General features: G+C 37.4%; 1 pseudogene; it reads right to left on the bottom strand.

Annotated features, from left to right (window-relative positions):
• Positions 1-515: 515 nt before the first annotated feature.
• LOC129561021 (dnaJ homolog subfamily A member 1 pseudogene) lies at positions 516-1,703 on the bottom strand (annotated as a pseudogene).
• Positions 1,704-7,408: the final 5,705 nt, after the last annotated feature.

The following is a 7,408-nucleotide window of genomic DNA, read 5'->3' on the forward strand; positions in this document are numbered from 1 at the left end:
TGAATGATTACACCATCGTGATTATTTAGGTTGTGAAGATCTCTTTTGTACAGTTCTTCTGTGTATTCTTTTTTTTTTTTTTGCTTTGTAATCAGTATATTAAAGAGACATTCATACATTTCAAGAATTGCTTAAATTCTGATACCAGATTTAAGCTTGTGAACATATGACTTTAAACATACAATTAAAGCTATTCATCATAATTTGCTATACTACCAATATTAAATTACAGTTACTCTGGAGCATAAGTTAAATGGTTTAAAGTAAGCCTGTAACATACCTACAACACACCTTCCTATCTCATACATGCAAATTTTCCATGTAAAAGTCTCATCACTCTAACCTCTAAGTTTCCCTGCTCCAGAAGTCACTACTCTAAGGCTTACTGTGGTCCAAGGGTGGGCGGCAAAAAAAGTAACCAGGACCAATAGCTATATATATTAATAAAAGATGGCACAGCACAAGAAGGGAATGCAATTCTACAAGGGTAAGCCCTCAAGAAGCAGCATGTTATGATAAACCCCTTCTTTACAAAGGTATCATTTCTATCACTGATACCACAGGCTAAATTAAATTATACAGCATGCCATCTTCAAGTAACAGCTGAGGCAATAGAATAAATGCAGAAGCATCACAAAGTATCCCACTTACTACAACTATACAGACCAACACTTCTCTACATTAACTTCTTTGTCGGACTGCCAGTTAAACACAGTTTTAATTTCATAGCTTAACAATTGAGGGTCATACACTGAAGTCAATACATAAACCTAGCATTTCAGTCTAAGCTATTCCATGTACATAGCTGAAATCAGTTACAAAGTATGGCCTAACAAATGCTAGGGGAAATTTTTTAAAGTCGTTTTTACAAGTATTAAACTTATCTTGCACACTGAAGTCATCATACATACAGGGCAAAGTCAGAGCTTTTATATTCGAGTTTATTCTTCATTTAACTTTTAAACACTACTATAGTTGAATATTAAAACAAAAGCAAGTAGTGAGCATATTATGATTGTAGTCCTTCACTCAATAACTACTGCAAATAAAACACCAGCAGTGAGTGTTATTCACAGGCCCTACTAAGAGGTCTGACACTGAACACCACCCCGAGGATGATGTTCATCATCCTCATATGCTTCTCCATTGTAATGGCGCTGTCTTTCCTGATTTGGATCAAAGTCCACTAATTCTACCTGGTCCATTTCATCAGTCTCTTCTGCTTCCTTCCTCTCAGGCAGAAGTTTTTCCAGCAAAGAGAGTTTATCAGGAGAGAGAAAGCCATTCTCAGGAAATTTTACCTTAAATTCAATGATTAGGCCACCCTTTTCATATGGCCTACGATAAATTGTCATGCCTTCATTTATCACACACTTGATATCTCCATGCTTGACAATCTGACCTCCTTTGTCATATAATTCCCTTTTCTTTGCATCAGAGAGCACTTCGTAAGCTGGAGAAATCTGTTTAAACTTCTCGCCTTTATTCGGATTCTTATCAGGGTGGTAATTCAAGGCCAGTTTCCTGTAAGCCTTTTTCAATTCTTGGGTGGCATTGGGTTTGACCCCCAAAACATCATAGTAAGTGGTTTCCTTCACCATTTTCTACAGCCGGTGAGAGGGCCGATGCCGGTGTGGGGGAGCGGGAAGGAGCGCGTTGCTGTGTGCAGCTCGGGCAGCCGCCGGTCCTCCGCCTTTCACCGAGCGTTCTGGAAAGTTCCGCTTTTCTGTGTATTCTTGCCATCCCTTCTTAATATCTTCTGCTTCTGTTAGGTCCATACCATTTCTGTCCTTTATTGAGCCCATCTTTGCATAAAATGTTCCCTTGGTATCTCTAATTTTCTTGAAGAGATCTCTAGTCTTATTCTATTGTTTTCCTCTATTTCTTTGCACTGATCACTGAGGAAGGCTTTCTTATCTCTCCTTGCTATTCTTTGGAACTCTGCATTCAAATGGGTATAGCTTTCCTTTTCTCCTTTGCTTTTCGCTTCTCTTCTTTTCTCAGTATTTGTAAGACCTTCTTAGACAGCCATTTTGCTTTTTTGCATTTCTTTTTCTTGGGGATGATCTTGATCTCTGTCTCCTGTACGATGTCACAAACCTCTGTCCATAGTTTACAGGCACTCTTGTCTATCTGATCTAGCCCCTTAAATCTATTTCTCACTTCCACTGTATAATCATAAGGGATTTTATTTAGGTCATATCTGAATGGTCTAGTGGTTTTTGCCACTTTCTTCAATATAAGTCTGAATTTGGCAATAAGGAGTTCATGATCTGAGCCACAGTCAGCTCCCAGTCTTGTTTTTGCTGACTGTGTAGAGCTTCTCCATCTTTGGCTGCAAAGAATATAATCAATCTGATTTCGGTGTTGGCCATATGGTGATGTCCATGTGTAGAGTCTTCTCTTATGTTGTTGGAAGAGGGTGTTTACTATGACCAGTACGTTCTCTTGGCAAAACTCTATTAGCCTTTTCCCTGCTTCATTCTGTACTCCAAGGGCAAATTTTTCTATTTTTCCAGGTGTTTCTTGACTTTCTACTTTTACATTCCAGTCCCCTATAATGAAAAAGACATCTTTTTTGGGTGTTAGTTCTAAAAGGTCTTGTAAATAATGCATTTACTTATTTATTCAATTACCTTAATTTGATTGCCTATCAAAGGCCTAAAGTGTTTCTAGCCTGATGATACAAAAATTCTGAGACATAGTCACTGTCTTCAAAAAGCTTAGAATTGTTTGGGAGGTTAATAAAATACCAGACAAACAATGCAATGAGGTAAAGGCACTCATCATACTTAATGTTAGGAATCAGTCAAGCAAAGATAGGAAGACTGTCAGGGAAATTTCATAAAGGAGATGCACCTAAACTGAGTTTTAGAGGATGCATTGGTACCAGCTAGATACAGGCATTTATGGGGAATGGTGCTGGGAACATATACATGAGCAAAGACAAGATAATAAGTAAGTTCATGGCATGTTGGGTCAACTCCAAACAGCATGGAATGATTGAAACATAAAAGGAAGTGCAAGTTACAATGTTGGGCTTCTAGTTGCAAGATGGAAGTAGAAGTTGACATTTTCCCTATTTTATTCCTGTAAATCATCCAAATAGAATGAGTAGAAAGAAAAGAATTATACAATCTCATTTTTAGCCAATCAAGGAAGATCTAAATCCTAAATGAAACTGGAGAAAAGGCTCACATAAATTATTAGAAATTAAATAAGAGTGCATTTCCCTTGCTTTTTCTATGGTAACGCCTTTGACTGTGTGAATCACAACAAACTGTGGACAATTCTTAAAGAGATGGGAAGACCAGACCCCCTTATCTGTTTCCTGAGAAACCTGTATGCAGGTCAAGAAGCAACAGTTAGAACTGGACATGGAACAACGGGCTGGTTCAAAATTGAGAAAGCAGTTCGTCAAGGCTGTGTATTGTCACCCTGTTTATTTAACTTATACACAGAGTACATCATGCAAAATGCCAGGCTGGATGAGTTACAAGCTGGAATCAAGACTGCAGGGAGAAATATCAATAACCTCAGATATGTAGATGATGCCACCCTAGTGGCAGAAAGTGAAGAGGAACTACAGAGCCTCTTGAGATGAAAGAAGAGAGTAAAAAAGCAGACTTAAAAGTCAACTTTCAAAAAACTAAGATCATGGTGTCCAGATCCCTCACTTCATGACAGATAGATGGGGAAAAACTGGAAACAGTGACAGATTTCATTTTCTTTGTCTCTGGAATCACTGGGGACAGTGACTGCAGTAATGAAATTAAAAGAAGCTTGTTCCTTGGAAGAAAAGCTATGACAAGACTAGAAAGCACGTTAAAAAGCAGAGACATCACTTAGCTGACAAAGATCCATATGGTCAAAGCTATGATTTTTCCAGTAGTCATGTATGGATGTGAAAGTTTAACCATAAAGAAGGCTGAGCACTGAAGAATTGTTGCTATTGAATTGTGGTGCTGGAGAAAACTCTTGAGAATCCCTTGGACTGCAAGGAGATCAAATCAATCAATCATAAAGAAAATCAACCCTGAATATTCATTGGAAGGATTAATGCTAAAGCTGAAACTCCAGTACTTTGGCCATCTGATGCAAAGAGCCGATTCATTGGAAAAGACCCTAATCCTGGGAAAGATTGAAGGCAGGAGAAGAAGGGAGCCACAGAGGATGAGATGGTTGGATGGCATCATCGACACAATGGATTTGAGCTTGAGCAAACTCTGGGAGACAGTGAAAGACAGGGGAACCTGGCGTGCTGCAGTCCATGGGGTCACAAAGATCTGACAGAACTTATCGACTGAACAACACAACAAGAATACATTTATGAGGAAAGCAAGAGGGTTTGCCTTGGTTGTATGTTCCCAAAAGAAGCAGCAAAATTTACTTCTCAATGAGAGAGAGCACACTTGGAGAATTTATGTTTTCACCTAAATCCTTTATTTACAACTGTTAAAACTATTAGTAGGCAACTACGATTAGTAGGTTACAATGCTTCTTTGGACATAATTTGGGTTCAAGAAGCAGAGGTAAGATTAACTGAAGTATCATGAAAATAAATCCGTTTAGGAAGGAAGAAATCTATGGTAGCAGAAGAAAGAGAAAATAGAAACTTCTGTGGAGTGGTAATAAAGGGGAACAATTTCCCTGGCTAAGGAGAAATGAAATAAAAATGACATCTCCCCCTACCTGCCAAAAAAAAATCCTAGGTCAAAAGAAAACTTTCAGATAGAACATGGTCCTGGATATTTCTCCACATGAATCTCCTTTAATTACCAAGTCTAAGACAAAACTCATCATTTAAAGATGAGAAATTAAAATAGTATGAGAATAGGATCTATAGAAGATATTATAAGAATAATGAGAAAAGAAATAAAAAAAGCAAGTGTCAGATGATGATCATAGACCAGAAAAAACAATGTGGTGGAGCAAATAAAAATAGTCATGACCTTAAACAAGCAAATCAACTTCTATGAAGCATTAGAATAAGTGAAAATAAACTTAAGAACTTAGTGAAGAGATAAGGAAACAGTAGGAAAAGAAGAATTGTGAATTAGCAGAGTTCAGACACTAAGTGAAAGAAACTGAACAAAATAAAATAGAAATACAGTTGACCCTTGGACAACACAGGTTTGGACTGTGCAGGTTGAATTATATGCAGATATTTTTCAACAGGAAATATAGAGTACTACATATTCCATCAATAGAAGAATCTATGAATGTGGAGGAACAGCACATATGGAAGACCAACTATAAGTTTTGCACAAATTAACCCTTGCATTGTTCAAGAGTCAACTGAAAAGAGTTAAAAAGGATAAAAAAGAAGATAATATGTATGAAAGATAGGCAAAAGAAAGCCAATATGTAAATAATTGATGTTTCAATAAAAAAATAATTAAAATAATTAAAGATACAATTCAAGACAGTTTTCCTTTTTAAAAAAGCCTTACATTTATTCAAGAAAGTGTTCCCTATACTTCAGGGAAACTTGACTCAGAGTGTTCAGTACAAAGATATAGCCCAGTAGAGTTACTGGACTCGAAATAGGTAAAATTGGCAGCTAATTTGGAAGTGAAGCTAGCGTTTAAGCTCTAGCAGCCTTACTTCAGGTTTAAGCATGTCTTTAAAACGTTTTCCTCAACTGTCATTCAATCTAAGGTTTTTCTGTATGAAGATCCAGTCTTTTAGATTCCATTTGTAAGAGGTACTTACTTAGCGTATAATTTTCATGTTTTATTAATACTGTGTTAACTGATTCTGTTAATGTGTTTTGTTTTTTTTTTCTCTCTCTCTCTTAGCAAAGACTACCATTTGAAAATGCTATCTACCATTTGAAAGCATACCATAGAGAAACGAGTAAGTACCCTTTAATATATAGCTGGATGAGTATTGCTGGGAAAGGTAAATGCACACAGCATTTATATTAAGGGTACTGGCAGAGAAACTAGGTGGAGAGATCTCTGATCTCAGCCCAAAAGCCCCTTAAAGGATTACAAAAACTAGATGATCCCAAGAAAGACTGAACTCTACTACACGGTATAAGTAAGACAGGCCAATTGAGGCAGGAAATTCCTTTTGAGGGATGTCAATGGAAGATGACTTCTGGTTGACTCATATACTTAGCTTCCTCTAACACCAGATCTTTAAAGTAGATAGGACTGTTTCTGGAGAAAGAAAGATATATGAGCAATATGGCAGAGCTAGTGGAAGCGAGGTCAAGCTATACCAGAAACAAGTTTGGGAAAGTTTGAAGGAAACAGAAGAACAAATGACACAGCTTGATGCTACCAATAGCCAAACCTGGGATTTTTGCAGGTAATGCAGAATGGGTTCCATATACAAAGACCGTGACACTAGGAAATATGAGGATGCTTTATGAAGAAATTAAGACCTTACCAGTAAGTTACTGGGTTGGGTACAACTTGGCAGGAAACTGTTGAGGGTGTTCACACTTCTAATCATTTCTGAAGTTAAAGTAAATCTTCAAGAGAGTAAAGACTGTGAGGAAATAACGTACCCAAAGTTCTTGATCATTCAGCATAAAGAGAACAAGAAGAGATCAGCTTTTTAATCCACTATACTCTGATATAAAATAAAAAGTTAAGAAAAAGATCAGCTTTATATAAGAATTTGCAAAAGGGTTACATGGGATAACAGAGCATACAGGTAGTGAAATGAGGTGCAGAGAGCTGGGTGAGAATTAACAAGCACTGTCTCGGATAACTTGAAATCAAGCTGCTTAAAATGTCAAGGACCTCCTGGGAGCATCCTGTTGTTAAAATTAACTCTGGAGGGGAGAAAGCTGAGGCCATAGAAACTCAGATGTTAAGTTGGTCAAAACAGTATTATGGAATATTTGGAATACTTGAAAATCAAATAGGGTGAATTTCATACAAATAAAATAGCAATCTTCCAGATGTTCAATCTGGATTTAGAAAAGGCAGAGGAACCAGAGATCAAATAGCCAACATCCATTGGATCATAGAAAAAGCAAGAGAGTTCTAGAGAAACATCTACTTCTGCTTTATTGACTAAAAGCCTTTGACTGTGTGGATCAAAACAAACTGTGGAAAATTCAAGAGATGGGAATACCAGACCACCTGATCTGCCTCTTGAGAAACCTATATGCAGGTCAGGAAGCAACAGTTAGAACTGGACATGAACAACAGACTGGTTGTTGGTTGTACTGGTTCCAAATAGGAAAAGGAGTACGTCAAGGCTGGATATTGTCACCCTGCTTATTTAACTTCTATGCAGAGTACATCATGAGGAACGCTGGGCTAGAAGAAGCACAAGCTGGAATCAAGATTGTGGGGAGAAATATCAATAACCTCAGATATGCAGATGACACCACCCTCATGGCAGAAAGTGAAGAGGAACTAAAAAGCCTCTTGATGAAAGTGAA

Source organism: Moschus berezovskii, chromosome 10 (genome assembly GCF_049115385.1).
Source record: "Moschus berezovskii isolate FMDL1 chromosome 10, NW_MosBer_1.0, whole genome shotgun sequence".
In the NCBI taxonomy this organism is placed as follows: Eukaryota; Metazoa; Chordata; class Mammalia; order Artiodactyla; family Moschidae; genus Moschus; species Moschus berezovskii.